Source organism: Centruroides vittatus, unplaced genomic scaffold (assembly GCF_030686945.1).
Source record: "Centruroides vittatus isolate TY-2023 unplaced genomic scaffold, ASM3068694v2 contig_658, whole genome shotgun sequence".
Lineage (NCBI taxonomy): Eukaryota > Metazoa > Arthropoda > Arachnida > Scorpiones > Buthidae > Centruroides > Centruroides vittatus.
The window spans coordinates 565,500-591,841 of NW_027122410.1; the positions used below are offsets into that span (position 1 = coordinate 565,500).

The 26,342-nt window shown below is 27.9% G+C and overlaps 1 protein-coding gene across 15 annotated transcripts in view; it reads left to right on the plus strand.

Annotated features, from left to right (window-relative positions):
* Nucleotides 1-26,342, plus strand: part of LOC136980013 (protein turtle-like) — a 339,436-nt gene that overhangs the window by 291,871 nt on the left and 21,223 nt on the right. The gene's annotated exons all lie outside the window — the stretch shown is intronic.

The following is a 26,342-nucleotide window of genomic DNA, read 5'->3' on the forward strand; positions in this document are numbered from 1 at the left end:
AATTTTGTATATAATCTCTCTATGCACCGGAACTAGTAATAATAAAATAAACCCTTCTAACCTTTTATCTGGTGTCGTTCTATTTTTAGAATCATTCTATTTACAGAAACACAAACGTTTTCACAGCCCCTCCTGAAGAAGAGCCCAGGAGGGACTGTGAAAACGTTTGCGTTTCTGTAAATAGAATGATTCTAAAAATAGAACGACATGCCAGATAAAAGGTTAGAAGGGTTTATTTTAAAATTTTGACATTAATTTAGGTTAAGGCTGACTTTTTATTTATTTATGTGCCTGAAATGAGACTGAATATACAATGCCATGTTAATGAAACTTTTAATTAATAATTATTTTCTTTAAAAATAGAAATAGAGAAAATATTTACCTAAAATAGACAAAATTATTCTTCATTGATTAGATGTATGCAACAGAATAGAATTTTAAAATATTGTACTAAGATTTATACATATACGTGTATATAATTATCATGCAATAGAATAACATTCTATTAATCCAATACAATATTTTCAATGTATTATTTTAAATGTTCACTTTAATTTATCAGTTATAAGCTCCATTGATTTCAAACTGTTTTATATCAATTTATGCTAATTTAGCTTTAATTTCATGTTTGGAAGAGATATTCTGTCTATTATCAAGTAACATAAGTTAATTTTGATCATGTTGCATACTCATTTTTATTTTAATCAGTGCTAGATTGAAAAATACTTGTAGGTTTTAAATTTACTTAATTCTTATTATATTCATTATAAAACAAAAAAGTAGTTCTGTATTAACTATTTTGTGAAATTATTTGTGCCATATGTAATTTTAATGGCAATAGTATCTACACTTTAATTGTTTCAACATCATTATTTATTGCACTGTTTTAATATCTTAATAAATGTTTTCTGCTTATTTTTTCTAAGTTTTTCATATATAAACAATCAATAGAATAATGTAAATTTTATCTGAATATTAGCCAAATGTCATTGCCATACTTTTTGGACTATTCAGTAGGATATTGCGAACAGAGAGAACTTAAGGGCTTGTGAGCAGAGAATATTTTTAGTCAATGCTTTACGTGATCAGTATGGTTATACTGTAATCTAAGTTATATATAGATTTAGAAGTAAAGCTAGAACATGGATCTAGGTGGCATAATTGGCTACACATCTCAATATGTAGGTCAGTCAAGAGGAAGAGAGCTAGATTTTTCCCCGGGTCCAGAGAAAACTTAGGCACCTGTAGTACTTCTTGTCCCTATAAATTAATGTTAGTAAAAAATATCAAAAATAATTTGACTGCTATTTTTTTTAATAAAGAAGCATTTCATATATTACATTTGTTTTAAAAAAAAAACACAAAAAGATTATGCTCTACTCTCCTGGGTCCCATACCAAGCTTTTGAAAGCCCTAGTTGCATAGTTTGAATTCCATTGTGGACCATTCTTCTCTTCTAGATTTATAAATTATTTATTTAATTTAATTATAATTATTAAGTTTAGTAAGAGATGGCGCCTAACGCCAAGCTCTAGTGCCAAATTGTCTTATTAATTATTTATTTATTATAGCCAACTCTAGCCCGATAATTCGGCTCTTGTGGATGTATAGCTTTGTAACGGGTTAGTTGTTATTTATTTATATTGTCATCTAATTTTCTTGATTACTTAAAAGCCTTTAATTTTAAAATTAAGTTATACACAAAATACTTTGGCTATTAATCATAAAATTGAAATGTTTTAAAAAATTTGGTAAATTTTTTCTAAACATTATATAATTTTTTTAAACTAAAATTTGTCAAAAAAGGAGAAAAAAAACTTTTTAAATCAATAAAATAGTACACATTGTAACTATTAAACAAAAAAGTCTACATATTCATTAATTAATATCACAAGTTAGAAACTCTAGTAACAGCTTTAAAAAGTTTATTAATTAATGTTTGTTATCAAATACTTAAATGCAAAATTTAAATTTTTAGAAATATTAAAAAATATCATTAATATATGTTACAGTCAAAACCCATTTTTAGTTAGAATGCATTTTAACTATTTGAAACTAGTTTATACTGGATGTCTTTGTTAAAACCCGTTTTGTCTAGTTAAAACTAGTTTTAACTCAAATTCATTTTTGACTAGCAGTAAATTCTAGTTTTAACTAGACAAAACGGGTTTAAACAAAGATATCCAGTATCAACTAGTTAAAACGCATCCTAACTAAAAAATGGTTTTGACTGCAACATATAGAGTGATTCGGGGTAAGATGTTAAGGGGAGGAAGATGCCTGCTTTTTGATATTTTCAAACGGTGATGTCAGATATTGTCACGTCTTTGTATGACGAATCGTTGGGCCAATATTGAGTGCGGAAAGCTGCAGTTGGCTACCGTTACCTCATTTTCTACATCTGAGAAGAATAAAAGCAAGATAAGAACAAAGTTTTTGTTGTGAAATGTTTCTAGAATCATTTTAAAGCTAAAAGTTAAAATAGAATTTATTAAAAATTGCGTAAAACAATTAATGTGTGATGTAGTTAAGGTTTTAAAGTTTCCATTGTGAGCTACTGCCGATCGGACATGCTAGAACACGTGACTCCACTAGGCATCTTACTCCGACAAATGGGAAAGATGCCACATTTTTCTTGGGGTAACACGCCTACTTTTTGTTAATTGAATTCCAATATACCTATTTTTAATAAATTTTTGTTTTCTCGTTTTATTGCAGGATATGCATAGAAATTATATAAGGACTTCTTAAAAAGGTTTTTGGACTGAAAAAAGCTTTCAGCTAGCTATAGAGCACGTTAGAACGGGCGGAAACTTAACAATACTTATACTGCACTGTTATACTTACTATGAAGTACTTTGTACTACATATGCAATAAATTAAATTTGGCTAAGATATTCAAAAATTAATTTTATGCAATTATATTTGTTATCTTACCCTAATGTCGTTTGGCATCTCACCCGGATACTCAGGGTGAGATGCCTAAAATGCCAGACAGTAAAAAAGTTGTCATTGCAAACACAATATACAATTATTTTTCATATACTCCAAAGTTTTATTTGAAAAACATGCTCAAGAATATATTTTCATTAGAGGCTTCCAAAACCTAAATTATCACTATAATTTCCTTCATAAGCAAAAGGTTAGGCATCTTCCCCTGAATCACTATACATAACTTTATTTATTTCCCCCAAACATATTTATGTAGCTAAAATTAGTTTTAACTAATGTTAAAAGTTAAAACTAGTTTTATCTAAAATCAAAACATGTATAGCAGTAAATTTAAATAAATAAAAAAATAAAAAGTAGTTTTAACTAGACAAAACCTGTTTTGTCTAGTTAAAACTAGAATTTACTGCTAATCAAAAATGAATTTGAGTTAAAACTAGTTTTAACTAGATAAAACGGGTTTTAACAAAGACATCCAGTATAAACTAGTTTCAACTAGTTAAAACGCATTCTAACTAAAAACGGGTTTTGACTGTAACATATACAAAGTAAAATTCTTATTTTCATTTTTCTTCTGTCGTTCACATCAGTGACAATTCAAAAACAGAATTCTCACATATGGAGATGACCTTTCCTGTGAGGCTGTGCCTCTGCAATACAGTAGAGTCCTAGACAACGCGGGGGATTCGTTACACATTATAGGAAATTGTGTTATCGAAACCTGCATTATCACACGATTTACGAAAGTTTAAACCTTGGCCTATAAGTTGAAAAAAAGCGTATACTTCTGATCTACAAAATTTGCAGGTTGTTACTTGCTTTATTTGCATGTTGTACAGAACTCTACTGTATAATGCAAATGGAAACAGTGCACTGTCACTGTCGCTATCACTGGTGTGAACAACGAAAACAAGAATTTTTTTATTTGCGATATTTTTTATATTTAAAAAAATTAAATACCACCGGCCAAGGTTTTAAAATATCTATTTTAAATTTTTAGATGAGATCACTGCATTAAAATTTAAATCTTTCATTTATTTATCAGAGTTAAATGATTACAGTATATAATTATTTAACGATACAGAATATATAAACTTTATATATAACATATGCTTGGAGAAATCTTCCCAATTAAATTTGATTATCTTATCATTAAATCTATTTCACATTATTCTGAATATACAAATGACATGATGATGGAGTATAGTAGTGCTAATTTAATATCTAATTAACTGAAAATTTTATCCATAAATCATCTGATAAAAATCAGGGCCAGCCTGAGCTATAGGCATACTAGGCAGTCACCTAGAGTGCAAAAATTTAGGGGTGCCACAGCCAGAATCAGTTAAAGGGAAATATTTTATCAATTATTTTAATTAGACCTATTATGTATACATCCAGAGCTGTTGCATGTAGCTGTGCAAGTTATTCATTTCATAAGACATCTAGTAGTAAAAGGGGAGGATGTCAAAAACTCTTTATTCAGCCCTGGTTACAATAGACAATTACAAGACTAACTTGGTTTAAAAAGATTAAAATAATAGTTTAAAGAGCAGTTAAATAAATTAAAATAATGCAATCAAATCGTTTTAATTCAAACGTCGGAGAATCCAAAAAAGTTTGAATTATCCATTTTTTAAAAATAAAGTAGTTTTCTGCAAATTTTTAGTGTTTAGAATATGCCATAGTTTTTCTTTAGGGTCATTTCCATTAACTTTAATCCCTTTAACTTTTAAAGCTAAAGATAACTTTGTATATATTCTATGCATGTAGAGCCACCAAGCACTTGTATGGGGACCGGGAATAGAGCAGGCTCCTTTTGCCATTTTTTTAACAAATAACATTAATTTATAGGATTGGAACCACTATGGACCCGTAAGTTTTCTCCAGACTCAGGAAAAATTCTCAGTTCTCCTCCCTCTCAACGACCCTGAGTATTGTAAAAAATCTGGCTGAACAATCCCATCATCTATATGCAAATGTTACTAAAACTGCAAAACACGATAATTTTGCTTATGTCCTAGGATTTTACAGAATATTTGAAGTTTGGAAAATCTATACATTCTATTATTCAATTGAGTACATGCTACTTTATCTTTCTGTGTTTCATTTTCAAAATGATATACACCAACTTTAAATTATCTAATTTTACACTATAAAAAAAATATGAATTAACTGTATTTTTTAACACTAATTGAAATGCAAATTTGCAGTAAAATAATAGTGAGATTAATTAGAATTATCAGATAACTTGAAATAAATCAGATTCAATTGTATATTATTGTAAAAATTGCTTTTTGGTATTAAATTTATAATAAGTAGAAAATAATTTTTATCTAATTTCATCATTTAAACAATCAAACAAAAAGGAGATTGGCAATGCTTGATGGCACTACATTATATATTAATTTAACTGATAGATTTTAATAATATCATAATGAAAAGTAGTAGTCTTTTTATACAAATTAATTCTTTTCATGTTTTCTTATTAGCAAACTCAAATTATCTTTAAAATTAATGTTTACATCAATTTTTCTTGTTCAGTTGTTTTAAATTCTGTTGTTTATTGTTTTTATTTTATTCATAGTATACTTGAAGTCTATTTCAAACCCTGCAGAACTATATTACCAATATACAGTTTAATAACAATATCCATGTGAGAATGATGGTCTAGACTTACTTCAAAGAAAAATCCCAGTCACAGAGTCACAGGATTAAAAGTTTACAATCCTTTAAAAAAAGCAAAAATACAGGTATTTCTCGTATAACACGGTCCAAAAAAAATGCCCTTTTGTGCAAATCTGTGCTAACAAAACAAAGGCTAATGCGAAACATGGAGTTAGGATTCAAAAGTTAGCAAAAGAATACTATTCTTTTCCGTCTCTAAGAGAAATATGTTTATTAAATCAATCAATAATTAACTAATAATTACAATTAAAAGTACTGTATTGTGTGTTAATGTTAATTTTAGTTAAATAAGGGTGTTTTCTTTTTACAAAGTATCATCATCATCATCTGAGCTTTTTTTTCTTGAACTTGATCAGAGATATCAGCAATGTCTTCATTTTTTTTGTTTTTGTTATAAAAAACTTTTATGAATGACAAAATAAAAATATCTTGTTAATCAAAAATTTGTTCTAGGGACCTTCGTTTGTTCAGTCGAGTACCGAGTAATTTTCCTCCAGAATTTGCATTCAAATACCAAGTTATTTGAGTCGGGAACAGTTTGAGTACCAAGATATCACTATTTCATTTGTCATTTTTACAAATGATTACGTAACTGTGGTTAAATGAAAGTTAAATCACACTTACTTAAAAATGTTTAAATAAACTTTACTAAATACAAAGATTAATCTATAAAATCTAAACACGGTGACTGTCTTAAATGCTAATGTCTGAAAGCAACGTCAACAATACCTGGTTGATAGGAAAGCTAGGACAAGGAAGAAAAAATTGTACTGTCAGTTTTCATTAAAGTAAACCTGATGAAAGTCAGAAAACAAATGGAAAATTTGAATATTGTAAAATCCATAGGCAAATTTGAGATGACATGTATGCTTACTTGAATAAAAAAAATATTGAATAATGGAGTTGCGCTTAAAAATTGCGAAATTTTGTACAGACAATTTTCCGAATTCTTGAACTGTATTAGAGCAAAATCATGTTGTATGAGGGATACCTGTATTATTATATTATGTTTTTTATTCAAACCTCTTTATAAATATTTTTAATGGAATTTTTGTCTTCTTTTAAATTTAGATTTCAGTATCATCATGCAGGACTTAACATAAAAATTTGCATAGCATATAACATACTGTTCCTTTTGAAAATTTTTAATAGTTTGTGAAAATACAAGAGAAAATCAAAAAATAACACCTTTACATTAATAATAATTTGTGTGTTTTTCTCTTTGTTATTATTAAATCTTTGATAGTTGAAATAACAGCGAGAAAATTAGAACATTAAACAACAAGGTTTTATTAAAGATAATCCATAACAGAGTAATATGATGTACAGTACAACAAAGTATTGCACTGACAAACGTGCTCACAGCTAAGAATACAAAATTCTTTTGTTATTTTTGGCACCTTTCAGTATGTACATGTGCACAATAACAAAAGGAGCTTAACAGCTATAAAAAATGAATGGCCTTATATAGAAATATTCTAGCAACAATATTATTCCTTTGAACACTTACTGCCATCTAGCATGCATGTCCAAGTGAAGAAAAGAAAATGGCATCCACATTGAGTTTGTCTACAGTTGAAGAACAGAGGAGTGTGATTTGTTTTTTGTGGGCAACAGGCAGATATTTGCACTGAAATGGTCAAAGTGTATTATGAGGATTATCTGAACATCTCTGACATCTGCAGTCAATGCACAAGGTCACCAATCTGTAATGGATGAGCTTTGTTCTGAGTGCTCATTATGTGCCACTATCCCAGCAAAAGTTAATGCGGCGTAAGAGACACAACAAAAAATTACCATAGTCACCTGGAGATTCTGTCCGAACAATTTATTTTCTATGAATGGCATGTGACATTGCGTTTTTAAAACTTTGGTAAAAGTCAGCAATCGCTGGATGCCCAGGTAATTGACAGAAATGCAAACTATGGTTAGGATGATGACATGTTTGGATCATTTAAAATGATATCATCAAGAAATTTATTCAAAGCATTGTCACTTGGTTCCTGAAGAAATTTCTGGAAAGGAAGAAATTCAAATTAGATGATATCAAAGCAGCTGTTGAAAACTAGCATTATTTGCAAGAAACAACCTTCTGCAGGTCTAGAATGTTTAACGTCATCCAATACTGGAACAAGTGCTTGAACCAATATGATTCCAATATGAAGAAATTGAATACTAAGCACTTATTCTGTCCATTCATTTATTTCGAATAAAGTCAACCTGTGTATAAAAATTTTCGAAATGCTACCTTTCGATTTTCCCTTGTAATAATAACTGTAGTATTCTTCAGACATAAAGTGACCAGACATCCCAAATTAGATGGGAAAGTCCACTTTTTAATAAGCTGTCTCAATTTTAAAATTGTCCCAAAAAATGTCCTGTTTTTGGGCTCTTTCATAATTATATTCAAAGCTAGCCAATACTCATTGCATAAATTGTATGACAAAGATGAATAGCATACAAGTTGTGGTGTAAAAATTTTAATATACAATTTATAGAAACAGTAGCCCAATTATCTGAATTAAAATACTTCAGTTAAAGCAAAGCTATGCTCAGAGCTGTAATTAACTGTTAATTGTTGCTGTCAGTGTAGATCACAAGGGTATATGGATAAGTAAAATGTTCGTTAGTTGTTTGTAACATCTGTCATTAGTGATGCCAGAAAGCTAGAAAATGAACAATCTCTGACTGGAATTGATCATGTGACTCCTCTGATGATGCATCGAGCACAGGCCTAACATCCCACTTTTTACATTTCAGGATTTGGTCACTTTACTCAGACTGTGCAAGAAAGGTTCAACAAGAACAACTAAATGTCAGTTAAAGATAATATTTTAAATTTAAGTTTGTTTTTTTTTATAAATCTTAGCATTTATAAAGTACACCTAACCCTGATTTACATGGTAGACTAGTTTCACATAGAATCAAAATCATGTAAATTGAGACCAACATTTATATAATAAATAAAAGTAGGTTTCAAGGTTCCATATTTTATTAACTACTATAATATTAGGAGTAATGTTCAAAATTAACCACTCAGTCGGTTTGACGAAAAACACAAATTTTATATTTACAGTAAATGTACAAAATAATCCAAATTAGAGTTACAATTAATTATGCACAAACACTAGTCTGAACAACAACCGACTATTCCCGTGCAAATTCGTCGAAAGAACTCCTTACGAACAAACAGACTTGTAATTAACAAAACCTCCGAGTCAGGAACAAGTTCGTACACAAACACGTAACTTCCAGCGAGAGAGTTAGTTAGCACTCCGATAACGACGATCTCCCTTGATCCGATCCGATCCGATCACCTCCGATCCGATTCCAGCCGATCCCGATACGAACTTCGATCCGAGCTTAAATAGTCGACAGCGCTCGAACCCTGCTCCAATCAAATTTGAATGTTCCCGCAACGGCCGCCAACGGTCACTTCCCGCCGGCCAATCGTCCGATGGTCGACGATTTGAAACTTAACGGTTCTTCCCACGGAAGTTCCCAACGGTCGTTTCTACCGGCCAATCCTAACGACTTTTCCGTTATGAAAGTTTGTTATAACAAACAGGTGGGAATCGCGCGTCTTGGCGATTCCATGCCTTACATTAGGCTTCACTTGTTAAAAAAAAGAAAAAAATTGTTTCTTTATCAAGTTGAGAATCTTCTGTCACTTCCATTGCTAACTCCTTTGATATTAGTTTTTTTTTTTATCAGTTTATTGAAGATGATGATAAATTTGTTTCAATAAGATTCATGATTAAACTTGTTTTACTTTCCCAGCTATTATGTATATAAAACAGAAAAGTATTGGAATTGTGTCAAATTTGAGTCTCCCTCCAGGTTTTCTGCAAAAAATTCTGCGTATGTGTCAGTGTATATTACATTTAATATCTCAGGTTGGGGTAAAGATTAAGAAATGAAATTTGGCACAATAGCTTGTGTACAAGAGGCATTGATACTATTAAATTTTGGTGATTAAAGGTTGGGGTGGAAAGATAGCAGAGAGGTCATGTCATATTTCAAGTGGGATAGGACTTGAGGATGATTGCATAGACTTGCTATTAGCATTTACAATTTTTTATAAAATTCATCTTTACCATCAAAATTAAGCATTTTGCCATTTTATAATAATTAATAATATAAAAGTTATTTTTTTAAGATAATCTCATAACAGATGGCACCACAATACATTAATAAACATCTCCGAGCCCAATAGTTATATTAATTAAAGCCAAACAATTGCCAGATTAAATCTGGCTATATTCCACTACTACTTATAATTACTGAGTAATTTGGCTTAGAGTTAGGTATTTGGGACTGTCTCTTAGTAAATTTAATAAGATATTAGGCCAAATTACTCAGTATTTCATTCATTATTAATAATAGCAGAATCTAGTCCAATTTAATCTTGCAATCGTTTGGCCACAGTCAATGTTAAGTTTGTGCAAATGTATCTTAATATTTTTTGCTGGAAATGTTATGCAACTCATTGCTAGAATCCCATCTCTTTAATCATGTAAGCTAAAAAAAAACAGTGACACAACTGAATGTCACAATAGTTAGCATAAGCTTAACCATTCATTTTATTAATTAAAATAAAATAACAAAATAATATTTTAAAATATTATGTTAAACCAAAATTTTATAATTCAAGAACCATGTAAATTTTATCTAAGGGTTAGATGTATTTTATTCTTTTGTATATTTTTCTACTTTTATTTTAGCATTAATTTCACTCATTTATATATAACATTTTAGATTGCTAAATAAGTTATTAGCCAGGCCTCATTACTTAGAATTAAATATAAAGGAATAAACCACCACCTTAAACGGCAATATAATTTCAAACAATCATTTTCAGCCTAGTTTATAGACCATCATCAGGAGTTCTTAATATTGAATTTGACCATTATTTAAAAATTTGGACTAATCAAAAATTAGAACATTGACCAATTACTATAAAAGATTATGACGTTGCAATTAAATATATCAACACAGAAAATAATGCATCAAAATTCTTAATAAAACAATAACACTATGACAAAATTTGTACTTAAAAAGGTTACAGATTTTTAACTATTACACTTTTTCACACTTGAGATAGACATTCTGTCTTTAGCAATCAGGCACTCTTTGTAGATCTTTCGTCAGTAAATTTAGATTTTCATGCATCCATGATTGTTCACATATGCATTGTGAAGCAAAGAAACATTCCTAAATATCCTTGCAGTGTCCCAAAGGATGCTTATGTCTTCCACATTAGCAAAACTTTCTAACACTGTATTGTTTCTATTTTTATTATTGTCGTATTTGTATTGTCTAATCCTCTGTGCAAAGTTTCTACTTATGTATCTGATGCACACCATATTCTATACATTCTGTAAATAACAGCATAGATAGTATTTAATTTATCAAGAAGACTAAAAAATAGTTTACTGTTTTTGATCTGTGACTTAACGAAGATTAATGATGTTTAAAAATGATTTTATCATTACGAAGACATGATAAAGCAATTTTTCTTAATACCATTGAATTTGTCTCATCATAAAACTGACCATCCATTATTATCTTCTATATTATTAGTTTTGAAAGTATAGTTTAATGACATTCAAATATAATTTGGAATTTGTTTGCATAAATTTAATAACAGTTGCAAGTATTCTAATTAGGTTATTAATAATCTTTAGATAGAGTAAATTATATCTGATGATGATAATTTATATATTCTGATTATGAATAAGACATTAAGGGAAAAAGAACTATAAAAATTTGATTTGAGACAGATGTGATTTTATAAATTGATTATTGTATTAATTTAAGATTAAAAAGAGAAATGTAAAATAAGTTGAAGGGAGCTTAAATAGCATTTTGATAAAATTATATGTTTCTTTTGCCATCTCTTTATTTATTGTTTGCCTCTCATTATTTTGGGTTGGCAGTTTTTGAATTACATATGTTTTGCAGCACATTAATGAGAACAAATGTTGTCTTTGTGAATCTATTTGGTCCTGAAAGATGGTCATAAGTGAGTCACTTTGTGAGTTATTGAAGAGAGGAATAAGAAGAGTATCAGTAGGAAAGATTACTTAATTTTGACTTTGACTATGAAAAAAAATAGACAAAAAAGAGACTATTTAGAGCAATCAGATAGATTCTTGGTATCAGGTATAAATGTAAAAATTTAGAAATTGACTTGTAGCCAGGAATTTTTCTAATCATTTTTTTCCTTCTTTCTTTTTTCATCTCTCTTCTATAATAGCTTTTATCAGATTAAAGTTTTTTTTTAGTTAAAATCTTATTAGTATTATTATTATATTATATGGAAATTATCTTATTTGTGACGTATAGGGATGTCTTGATACCACAAAAGTATCGATGATGATATCATGAATAGTTTTAAAGTATCAATACCAGTATCAATATTCGTATCAGTCTTAAAGTATCTATATTTGCCAGTATTGGCATCAGGTATCAAAAATGGAAACTTTCCATCTGTCGCATTCAGTCTGTCGCATTCAGTCTGTCGCATTGCCTTCCAGTTGCTTTTACTGCTGACAAGGTACACCTATTCTTCTTTTTGTGTGGGGATACATTCCAAAAAATGCTGTATGAAAAATTCACATAAAAAACATACAAGGGGAAAGTCAGTAAGTCACAAGCCATTACCAGCTTGCATATGATATATTTATTTAGTTTCCAAAGTTATCAATAGGTAGCAGCATTATGCTACTTCATTTCGGTTACAATTTTCAACTGTGGGGAAGTGCTTGTGCATGCTTAGCTTTGTAAACAGTTTTATTTTTGTGGGCAAAACACCTTCCTGCGAGCAATATCCATAAGGAAATGCTTCCTGTTTATGGTGGAAATTGTTTGTCTCATAAAGCTGTACACAGTTGGATAGACAAATTTTCCCAAGGATGTTCACAGATTTGTGATGAAAACTGACCTAGTCGCTCTGTTCAGATTGCTACAAAAGATATCATAAGTGGAGGAGAAGACTCGAGCTAACAGGAGAGTAACAATTGACACTATAACAGCTGAAATTGGGTGTTTCAATGGATTAGTCTATAGCCTAATGCATGATCATTTCAAGTTTTGAAAAGTGTGAGCCTGGTGGGTACCCAGACAACTGGCAGAGAACCACAAACTGAATTACATGGGACTATATGCAACATCTTGTTTGATATGCAAAGAATGGAGAAGGCATGCTGAACAGAACTGTTACAGGGATGTGTTATGGGTGTACTATTATCAACCAAAATCAAAATGTTCTTTGATGCAATGGAAGCATCTCTATTTGCCTGTAACCATGAAATTTTGGGTTACATCATCAGCTGGAAAGGTTCTGCTTAGTGTTTTGGGACTCCAAAGGAATACTGTTGGTGCATTTTCAAAAGAAATATGAAAATGTGAATGCTGCATTGTACTGAGACATTCTTACAAAGTTGCAGATTGCCATCTGGAAGAAACAGCCTGTCCTATTGCGTAGCAGGGTAATTTTGCACCACGATTATGCTTAGACCTCATGTGGCACACATCACTCAACAGAGAATTCAGAAATTTGGTTGGAAGCTTCTCCATCAGCTGCTCTATATCCCGAACCTGGCACCAAGCAATTTTCATCTCTTCAACCTACTTAAAGATCACCATGACAGGCATCAGTTTTCTAACAGTAAAAATGTTGAACAGGAGGTGAGAACATGGTTTAGACAATGGAACCCAGAGTTTTACCGGCAAGGTTTTAAAGCATGGATACAGAGGTGGGACAAATGCATTAACTTAAGTGGAGACTATGTTGAAAAATAGGGAGATGTTGACTTCTAAAACTAACTGTGTTTCATACTTCTATCTGTCTTGATATTTTTAAAAATGCCGTTTGTGACTGACTTACTGACTCTTCCTCAAACAGTAAATGACCTGTAGAAAAATGCTCAATAGTGTCCAGAACTTCAATGGAATGAAAATATAAGCAATTTACAAAAGAAACATGAGCTTTTTCATTCTAACATTATTTATCATTAGCATTATTTGTATGTAAACATAATAAATACAAGGTAGCATAGGAAACAAAATCAACACACAGCATTATCTGATGTACTGTACTGTGTTAAAAAAGAAAATTAACTATTGATTTCAATAATTTTAACAAAAAGTTAAATGAAAAAATTTTCAAACAAACTGTTTTTACCAGTGTAAAAAATTGATCGCATAAAAAGAGGATTTGTTTGCTTTTGATCACCATGTTGTTTCAAAATCGCATAAAATGGACCACATAAAAAGAGGGATAGGTGTACTGTACTCATTACAATAATGCCAAGTAGGCCCCAGAGCAGCAATTAGTATTTTCTTGCTTACTCCAGGCTATCTGGTTCAGAAGTCAGTGCATCAGTCAGTACTTCAGTTTACACTCGTATTATGTACGCAAAAGAAATCCCAGATTTATAGTCATGTTAATGGGCTCATATACCTTAGGGTTAGGCCTTCTATCTTTTGAATGTAGAAAGAATGTGAGTACTACTAAGACTGGGATAGGGGTGCATAAGAAATTGCTGGAGAAAAGGTAAAACAGTGTCTTATTTAACATTAAAAGTTCCTTATTGTGTTCAAACTTTATAAATTTTGGTGCAAACAAGTATATACAAATTTTAGCAGATTTTAAACATCACTGAGGTTCCAAATTGATTAACAAGAGTACTGCTTAATGTTTAACTAAATATTTATTTATAAATAGTAATCAGAACTCTAAGCATATACAGATTCTGGATATAAAATTTGACATAATACATTTATTGATATTTGGTCATTAATATTTACTATAAAAATTTAATTTAACCAATATAGTTTAAGATTCGGTTTTGGTTTCTGATTCAGCTGCAAAATCTGGTTTCACGCAGACCTTACTTGTTTGTGAAAAGTGTAATGATACCAGATCCAATATCCAGGGAAAAATATCAAGTTAAAAAGTACTTGGTATCGAAGGAAAATATTAACATGGTATTGGCAGTATAGGGACATCCCAATACTAGCACTACCCTATATGTGCAATCTGTTTTTTTTTTTTATCTTGTATGTTTTTGATGTTTTCTGTTTTATAACAGAAAGAACTTGTTCTTTTCTATTTATGTTTTATATTGTTAATCATATATATATATATGGTTATATAGGTTATATGGTTTTCTTTTTATCATCAGAAATGTCCAAAACAATAATTTATTTAATATGTTTTATAAAGTAATCAGTAATTAAAGCTTAAATCTTGTTTTCAATTGAAAATTAATAAATAGGATATTTCAGAAATGTTAAATGTTTATGGAATTTAGTAGATCATTAAAATAGTATGTAAGGTAATATAAGCTGAATGTAAAGTTATGAGTTAATACTCAAGTTAATCAAGTTAGGATATAATTTAACAATACTGTAGATAACATTGTGTTGCAAATAATTTTTTGGTGGGTAATTATTTCTCCCTAATAATTGAGAGCTAAAGTCAAGCAGAATATAAAGAATAGAAAATTTATGATTAAGATCATCTCTTTCTTGAGGTAGCTCCACACGTTTGGTAGTCAACAAATTCTGAAGAAACATTTGGCCAATACCAAGTATTGTGGATGATTTACATGTGAGTTTGCTCGACAAATATTTGGTATTCTCCGTTTCCCTCTCCTTGTTTGTATATTGTGGCAAATCAAAAGGAACAAATCTCAGACAAACTATCTAATTAACCAATACACTGGAAAAGTTCACAATTGACACTGTCACACAAAAAACATCTTACATGCTTATTCCGGCAACATTTATTAGAAATTATGAATGTTTTTGGTTACATTGAGAGGCCTTCCTCAATATTTTATCTTGTGATTTTCAAAATGCATCATAAACCTATGAGACATCCATTTTCCTACATTATTTTTAATATTATTTTTAAAACATTTATATTAATCCATTGTATTTATTATATGTTAACCATATTATACGTTGAGTCAGTTAATTTATAATGAATTTTAAATTGCACCATGTTTGAAACATTTTTTCATTTTTGAATGTTTTATCTGTGGAATGGCTTTTTACTTGAAGAAGGCCTCTTGGTGCAGCCAAAAATATTCACAGTTTCTATTAAATGTTGCTGGAGTAAGTACATAAGGTGTTTTGTCAGTCAGTGTCAATCTCAGATAAGCATTTGTATTTCCCACACTGAACCAATGCTCAGAAAATAATGTTTGTGCTCACCATATAACAAAGACAATTATTTCAGTAATTGCCAATTGATGATTACCGAATGTGCGGAGCTGTCTTTATAGTGTGAGATATTGTTTATGTCAATGATAATTTCTTTTTTTATAATTTTAACAATCTACTTCACTACAGAATCAATCACTCTTTGAATAATTTCATTCAGTATATAATCATGATCCAACTTTATTCAAGACAATTGTGGGTCATTGTGATAACAATTTTATATTTTAGCAAAATAAGTACATTCAACTGACTTTAATGCTGTGTGATAAGTTATATATACAATAACAACTTCTAATAACTTTATTTTTCAATGCTAAACAGTTATAGGCTACTAGATTTTCCATTCGTTATTTGCCACAACAGCATACCACAAACTTTAATAAACTTTTCTGTTTTCTTTGTCTGGTAATTAAATTTCTGTAATTATTGATCTTTTCTCTAATCAATTTTAAATCTAGGTTTGGTGAATAAACAGGTTAAGAAAGAATAGCAGTATAACGGTTTAAAAATATTTTTGTTTTATATTTAAAACGAAGTATATATCAGGCCTGGCCAACAAGTCAACCATAATCAACAATTTTTGATTGTTTACAAATAATATGCTTAGTTAAAACATTGTAATTTTCATGGAAATATCAATTTCATATTCTTCTCTTTCTGACCCTGTTCATATGAAAATTCCATATTTTTTATGGGAAAACTTTTTTAACTGCTGTATTGCTGTATTCTAAGAGATAAATTATGGCCATCCTTTATTTTTGATTATAGCATAGTGCACACACAGAACTAAACAAAGGAATACGAAGAAATGGAACATGCTCTTTGTATGAATGCTTATAGATAGATTATGTTGATATTATAGAAATTGCTGTCTTTTGTCCTTAATAACATTAGTTTTATGCAAAATAAGTGTCCAAAAGAAGAGCAAAACTTATTTCTACAATAAATAGGAAATAAAATATTTTTTTGTTATGATGCAAAGTAAATTCAATGTTTTTATCAAAAAGAGATAAAATCATTATATTGTAATAAATAAATAGAGTGGATCTCTGCTTACTAGATGGATCAATTAATGGAATGGGCCCATATACTGAAAGCAGAGGTCTCTAACCTGTGGCCCGAAGCATATTTATCCAGTTCACATAACTTGTTTTTACTGACATTTTTTATCATTAATGTTTAATCCAGCTCAAAGCATATAAAGTTATGAAAAATCAAGTAGATTCAGATCTCGCTGCAAATAATTTTTATAAAAATCTTTCTAAAGAAAGGAGTTTGTTAAATTTTTACAAATCTCTGGCAGAAGAGAATTTTAATTAAAAGTCTTGAAGTTTGCACAGGGAATATTTTTTTAGAATATTTCTATTTCTATATACCTTTGCAAACAAATTTTTTCTGAAATGAAATACTGTGTATAAAATCAAAATATCAAATATCACTGTCCAATGATTATCTAAAGGAGATTTCAATATTCATTGCCGCAAAATTTATCCACATTCTTTTGAAAAGGCAGTTGAAAATTTTTCATTAATTTATGCCCATTGTTATTCAGAAGTAAAAACGTTTTAACCTTAATTTTTAATCTTTGACTATATTTTTTTGTATTTGACCTCCAGATTTGTCTTTTACAGCTCATATGGCCCTTAGAAAAAGATCGAAAACCCTTACTAGATGACCAGATTTATAACAGAAAAATTTAAACATGCATTTCTCATTGTTTATAATGGAATAAATCAAGTTTTGATTATGCTCTTTGCATAGGTTATACGTTAGCCATCACAACACACAAAATGCCATACAGTGAAATTTATCAATCAGAGTTAAAGTACCTTTATCTTGAGCTAGTGAGAAAATATATGGGAATAAAAGTCATAAATCAGTTACTTCTGCACTGACTCCCATGTTACTTTTGTAGCAAATGCAATGGTACTTGTGATTTATGAAATACTAGCAATTATAAATTTATTCAATGTATTAATTATGAAGACCTGCATAATTAATTTATTATTACATACATTTGAATTAGACCATTTACGATAAATGTTATAAAGGATTTGACTTTCAGTTTTTTCAACTTTCAGATCCCTCCGAATGAATGAATGAATTCTGTTAAGTGAGATTCAAGAGCATTATTTTATAAATGGAACCAACATAATAAACTTTTACAAAGAAATAAAACAATGATTGTAAATGTTAGATCATTGGTTCTTCTGATTTGCAAAAATAGATTACATCCCATTATAAGTTGGTCGGACCTGGTCTATATAGTTAAAAAAATATACTGTATACAAGATACAGTAGAGTGTCGATAAGTGGAATGGCCGGAAAGTGGAACGATTTTCAGTCGGACTGTGTCGTGCTGAATCGAATGTTTTTGATACTAAATTTACTTCTAAAGTATAATTTTCATGTTTTTTATATTCTTTAATATATTTATTTTGTTTGTACAAAATGCAGAAATAATTTTTAACGATACGATAGCCTCGATTATTATTATAAAAATTTTCGTTAGGCTTAAAATTGACGAAAATTCAACAGGAAGCGATACGCAATGTAGAAAAATTTGAACATCGGACAGGTTAATGTATTTTTTCGTACAAAGTCGGAAACTAGAACAAATCATTAACTGGAAGGACCCCAGTCCCCAATTGGTTCCACTTTTCGACGCTCTACTGTATTTCTCTTTTTAAATATGTGACAAAATGTCAAATTCTTTGTAAAATCCATTCTTCATCATCTTATCGCAAATCATAGAATTGACGTTCTCATATTATTCTATACTGTTTTTTTTTTTTCTTTTCTTTTTTCTCTTAACTCTGGATACTTAGAGGGCCTTTTTCCATGCTCTCATGAGTTCAGCCAAGCTCATAATAGGGTGATAAGATGGCGAGAAACGAAAACTGATATGTCTGGAATTGATTGTTCTTGAATATTCCTGAGTTTCCTGATCCAGACTTTAGTGTGAGTCTCCAGACTGGTAGGCTGACTCCTTTATTGCCTTAGCTATTCAGTCATCAAGTATATGTAGTAATTAGAGTAGTTCTATGTTCTACATTTCTGTATTGAGATAATTTTTGGAATATACAAATGAGGGACTAGAGATTAAAGTCTTTTAACCTAAAAGGTTCATTTTCCAATGTTATATTTAGCATTAAGCAATTTATATATATATATATATATTGCTTAATGTCAGGTAATTTTCAAAAATATACTTTTATAACTTTTATAATATGTACTGTAACTTAATCATGTTTCACATGTATTATTCAAATTTTAAAAAATTGCACTTAAGTAATATATTTTCATAGAGTAAATAATTTATTAAATTTTTCTACTTAAAATATTTTTAATCTTGAAAATAGCAAGATAAAAAATTTAGCATATAAATTATTATATTACAAACATATTACAAGTTAAATATTTTTGTTTTAGTATCTATAATTCTATTATTTCTGTAAGAAATGCATGAATGTAGATTTATTATTAGATGCCCTATGGATAATTCTTACAATGGATAAAACCTTAAGTGATTTTTCTTATAAATAAATATTCCTTTTTCTTCGTATAACTTAAATTACATATTTACGTATGTAAAAATTGTTTTTTTTTTTATAAAAAAAACATGAAAATTTAATGTAAATAGAATAAAAGATTTTAAAATTTCGTTTTAAAAAAAGAAAATTCTATTAATGACCATTTATTCATAAATTATAATGAAGTATTAATAATATTTTTTTAACATTTAAAAAAATGGTTTTATTTGATTTTTTTTTGTCCTTTATTTACTGTAATTATTTGCATATTAAATAATTGACAGTTTATATAATTTTAAGTTTTATATTTTAAAAATACAATGAAAAACAGATAATAAATGTATATAATTTTTAATGTTTAAAAATAACTGTCAATTATTTTAAATAGAAAAGCTTTTTTAGTTTCTTTTAATTTTTTAATCATTACATTTATTTTATTTTGCATAATCTCCACTTTAAAAATATATTAATTGAATTGTTAATAATTAAAATTTAAAGTGATATAAATTGGCATTTTTATATATTATAGATCATTTATTTTTAAATTCTAATACAAGATGCTTTAATATAAAAATTTTTGAGAAATTGTATAAAAGATTCTTGTATATCAATACATCCAAATATATAAATATATTAACTTATATATATTATCAAAATTATATTACTTTTTATTAATACATAGAACGGATATTCGTTTTGAGTGTTATACATATCTCTGAACATTACACCTCAGTTAATCTGAAACTTTATAAAATGTAAATATAAGCCATTATAATTGGAAAAAATATTTAATTTCATATCTATTTATATAATTTGTATATTTTTAATTTAATTCTTTTGGTCATATATACAGGGTGTAGACAAAAACATTGCACACTGGGCTATATTTTGCTTCTGTTACATATTAGCTAAATACGAATTTTTAGATAATTAATCGGTAATGGGCTATTTATTGACATAGTCGCCATGCACCTGACCTTCCCCCCCTTTCTCGTGCCAAATCCTATCTCGGCTCCTTAAAAAAATAGCAGTACAGTTTAGATTACGAAGTCGTAGTATCTCAAAATTAGTACAAGACATATTTTGTCCAGTTAAAATACTCAAAGGGAAAGTGGCTGAACACCATAAAATCATGGATGAGGAAACTGTGAGGCTTCTCTGCATGGCCTCACACATAGAAGGTCATGCGGTGTCTTAGTCAATACAGTATTTTTCTTTGACAGTTACTTCTATATGGCTTAAAGTTCAATTGACTTTTTGTTTGATGAGTATTCGGATGAATTTTTAAACAAAAGATTAATGATTGCTATAACATGGCTCTTACTGCTTCCTTGCCCATTGTTCTGATATATATCTTGGGAATGTTTAAGAAGTCTTTTTAACTTTTCAGATATATATAATATAAGATTGCTTATTATTTGATTATAATAAAGATATTTCATTATTATTTAATTTTGTTTAATTAATTTTCACTTTAATGATTATAATTATTGAATAATTGTTAAGTTTAATAAAAAAAAAATGGTATATTATTGGATTGTAAAGAGATTAATTGCTGCTGAAAATGTGAGTAAACATTAGTTTATCATAGCTGTAAAAGCATTTCAGAAAATTAAATTGAAATAATGATGTGTTTTAAAGTTCTTTAAAATATTAAATTTTTATAGCGCTAATTAAATTACATTTTAAATGGATTTTTAAGATAAAATAAAAGATAATTTTAAAATATTTTAAAAGAACATTAATTGAATATTTTTAGAAAAATTTTCAGAGTTTTAAGAAAGATATTTTGATTATTAACATTGCCTTAAATTATTTATTGATTGAATATTTATAATGTTATATTGTATTTACTAATAAAAAAAAATCGCTTTTGATTACAGAAATAAGTTTTTATAGTTATTTTGTGTATTTCTGGTTTTCCATTTCCATTTTTCTTTCCAGTCGAATGAAGTTTGAGATCTGGAGACTTCTTAAACTATTGAATATCTATTAGAAATATATATATTTTTAGCACTGCAGAATTTATTTCAAATTCTTACTGTTTTTTAACATCTAACATTAAACTTTTCTTTATAAAAGATATATATATATATTTCAGTTTTCATACAAATAGAAAATAGTTCTGATTAAATCTGTTTTTCTTTTTCCATTAAACTTATATATCAAAGAGTAAACAATTTATAAAACTTCTGAATCTCGAAAATAGAACATAAACGTATTCGGCAAAAATAAATAATCCGGTAACTAACACCATATTAGTTGCTGAGGGAGTTTATTAAGAAAACGAACATTTTCGATCTATTCCGTAGATTGTCTTCAGGTTGAAACTGACGAACACGGAATAATTCCATAGAATAGAACACCTGAAGATGATCTACAGAATAGATCGAAAATGTTTGTTTTCTTAATAAACTCCCTCGGCAACTAATAAGGTGTTAGTTACCGAATTATCTTCTGAATCTCTTAAATCAATTAGTGACGTTGAAATCTTTTGAAATGCCCTATTATAGAAATTTTTCTATTATTTATCAGATTAATTTTTAATATCTTCTGAAGATAGAATTTTTTAACATTTTCTGCAAACTTAAGAGGTGATTAATAAAGCAATTTCTATAAAAATACATTGCATTTATTTGAAAATTATAATTAAGGAATTATTAATAATTTTAAAATGGAAATCAGTTTTATGTTGATATTCATTCTGAACTGTTAAAGGCTCTTATTGTATTTTCAAGTTATTATTAGAAAAGTCTTTCTATTGATAATTTTAATTATCCATAAAATAATTTTATTATTTGTATACATCAATTAATATATAAAATATAGCTATTTGATAGTAATAAAGCATTAATGAAGTCAGGAAGTACCCCATAACTACAATGATCATTTACCATATTCTTCAGTAGTATAACTTTACAGCATGTTGTTCTTATAATCAGGATATATAATAATTTAAATAGAAATTCTATAAAAAATTATATATTCTGAAAATATCTGGTATATATATTTAATTGATTTTATAATTTAAGTCTTTTACTTACATGAATATGATTAGGTTAAAATTATAAATTAAATTTTTTTTAGTACAGGTATTTTATTTAGCACAACTTTATTTATCTTTTTTTTAAATAAACCAAAGAGTTACAATGGTTTCATTCAGTGTCAATAAAGTTTGAAATGCAAAATTAAATTCTAAATTAATTAGAAACTTCATATAGATGAAATTAAAGATGATGATAAATAAAATAGAATATCACTTGATATTTAATAAAAATTAATTATGTCATCATTCTATTTAAAACTGTATGCATTAACTGAAAAATTAACACCTTGTTATATTTTTTAATTAGCAGGAGATAAATGCTTTTAGTCTTCCTAAATATGTAGGTTTTCAAATTCATTTTCAGAGTTTTACTACACTCCTAGACATGGGCGTAGCCAGGAAGGGGCATGGGTGGGCACGGCTCTCCCCCAGTTAACCTGGTGCCCCTCCCCAAAAAATTACAGCCTCTACTAGGCCCCTCTCATAACAAAATCCTGGCTACACCTAGATTAAAACAATTTCAATTTTAAATGCATAAATACAGAAAATGCTTTTGTTAAATCTAATTAGATAAATAAATCCAAAGTTTCAAAGGCCAAAGTTAAATTGTTATATATTTTTTAAATTTTATTTTTATATATAACAATTTACATTTTTAATTTTGGAACAGGGATCATTAATTATTGTGAATTTGAATAGAATATTTTGCAATACTAAGCGTTCCTTAGATAATAAATTACAAAGTTTTAACTCTCAAATTTCAGTTATCTAATGTAACAGTTGAATAAGTGATGATGTGAATTAATAAGCTTGTGAAAATTTAATCACAGTTGTTTTAATGTAAAGTAGTCAAAATTTTAATTAATTTGCAATATGTTTATTAGAATATACTATTTAAATAAAGGACTTAAACTAGAAATATTTACTATTTCAACAAGAAAACATTACAAACAAGAATCTTTTTTTTATTTTTTAATTAGAAATAAAATATCTAAATTATAAATACAATTTAAACTTTGAAATTTGATTCAAATGTTACAGAATGAGCATTCCCATTAGAGCACATTTGTAATGGATCTGAAGTAGGGCAGTCAAGCTCCTCAAAAACATTTGTCACGTTTATTATTAAGTTGCTGGAATAAAGAGAAGGTTTTCTTGTTATAAAATATAAACATATTCCAAAATACAGGATCTTTCAAAAAGAATGCTATTGTTTTAAATTACTCTAATTATGTTAATTATTATTTGAGAATGTACAGTAAAACGTCGGAAAACTGTCAGAGTTTCACATTTGTCCGTTACAATTTCTTAATGTGTGCACCTCTTATCACGTGGCATATATCCAGTCATTTTTCCCATAGCAGTCAGAATTCTTTAGTTTATGCAGATTATTCATGTTGCATAATGATAAGTGATTCTGACTTTGTGAACTACAGAATATAAAATTAAAATGCCTTCTCTATTGTGGAGTCACCATTTTCATTTACAGTGCTTCATAAAGGTTTGAATACGGATGGGAGATGAAACTCGGTCACTTTGTCGATCGGTGTACATCATATATTTCTCAGATAATAATTAACATAATTACAGTAATTTAAAATGGTAAAATTCTTTTTGGAAGACTGTATTACTAACAAATTTTTTCTAATTGGAATTACAAATCTGTCTATCACTGCAGTGAACGTAAAAATGAATACGTGAATTGTTTCTAGTCTTTATTAGTGAATGTAAATTGTAAATTAATAAATTTAAATATCTTTTTGAGAAAGTTCAATAGTTGTAATCAGTTTTTAATAAAATGAATTAATATAAAAATCAGTATTAAAACTTTACATTCTTTGTTTCTAAAATAGTTGATATGGAATGCAAAAATTTTAGTTATTTAAAAGTTTTCTAGATATTTTAAGCAAATTTTATTTTAAAACTGTCATAACGTTACATTTTTAATTAAATTATTATGAAATTTGAACTAATATAGATGATACTATTACTTCTAATCCAAATATGTTGATATATCTGCATATGTATTGTGCTTGGTATTAAAAAAAAATTTAAAAAATTAAATAATATATTAACATTTTTATTATAAACTATTGTAATAGGGTGTTAATTTCTTCAGTTATTAATAAAATAAATAAAAAGTTTGCTTTCTGTGTATTTATAGAAGATACAGATTCCATGCATGACTTCTATTAAACTAATACTTATTTTTTAATCTTATTTTCTATCTTTTTTCTTGTTTATTCTGTTATATATCCTTACTTTTATTTTAATAATTTTTGCTTTAAAAATAAAATATTTTTATCAATATAGTATGAAGTTTGTAATAATAATATAATAATTGTTAAATTATGTAATCTGAAAATTTGATTGATTATGCAGATTCTCAATCTTAATGGCATAGCAGACAATGCAAAATAAAATGTTAAAATTATTACTATAATTAATTTTACATTATGTTGTTTGACTTATCTAAATCACAATCACTTTTTTAAACGGTTAATGTTACCCTAGGTATACAAAATGGCGGCTCGTCTCCGATTCCAGCAATCAGAAGACAGGGAACAGTGGGGACGCACGTTTTAACCTAACCTAACCTATTCTAATAATTTGGTTGCTAATAATTATGGTAATTTATTAGAATAGGTTAGGTTAGGTTAGAACGTGCGTCTCCATTGTTCCCTGTCTTCTGATTGCCGGAATCGGAGACAAGCCGCCATTTTGTATACCTAGGGTAACATTAACCTTTTAAACAATATATATATATTCATTTTATTTATATAAATTTATATGCAGTTACCCATAGAAATTAGCTTTTCTAAATGATTTTTGATATACTTTTTCTATATCTTTATAATTCTTATCAATTAATAAATAAGATAATATATATTAATATCTTAATTGTGCATCTTTTAAAGATTTAAATTTTGTAGATGAAATTATACAGCTTTGCTTCTTTAAAAACTAATCGAGCAACACAGTTTTAGTGATAAACTTATTTTACTTCTAAAACTAGACATATGAATATTTAAAAATAGAGTATATGTTATAACTGTAATACTTTCATTTTAATAAAATTCTGTTGTCAGAAATATTCAATGACCTAATAATATAAAATAATAACGTTATTAAACTAATAGAGTAATAGTAAATTAATAACATTTACCACATAATAAATTTATTACTAAAATTTTTGAGTTATATAACAATACGTTATTTGAAATTTTTTTATTTTAACTTTTTAATTTAAACTTCAAGATTAATTAATTCTTTATTGGAGTATCTTTTATGTAAAAACAAAGATTTTTTTTCGTACAAATATTATATTTTACAATATCTTTACAATCTTGAAAATGCAATTAATGATGTAGACCTATTGCATTTAGATCAAGCAGTCTAAATGCAATAACTTCATTTCCAAGATTGTGTAGTTACTACTAGATACTGCTCAAAACATTTGAACTTATACAAAACGTCAAAAGATACGCAAATAAAACGGTAAATAGATCTGAAGCATTCAATACATTGTAGTCATTTAAAATTTCAAATTTTTTTAGAATAATTTATTCCATTTTTACACACATTTCTTCCATAAACAAACTATATTCTAATTTCTTAATTTTATCTTTAAAATACATAAAAATGTAAATATTACTTTACAAGAACATTTACAAAGTTCTCTTTATACTATATATTAACTCTATAAATACCTAAAAAAATTTCTTATAATCTTCTATACAAGAAACTTTTATTCTCTTATCTTATTAACTATTCTATTATATTAATTCTATTATATAATTAGAGATAATGCCAATTTATTTCATTTCTGAAAAATAACAGAAATTTTAAAATAACAAAAATTCTAACAGTTAATAGTTTTTTTATTGAGT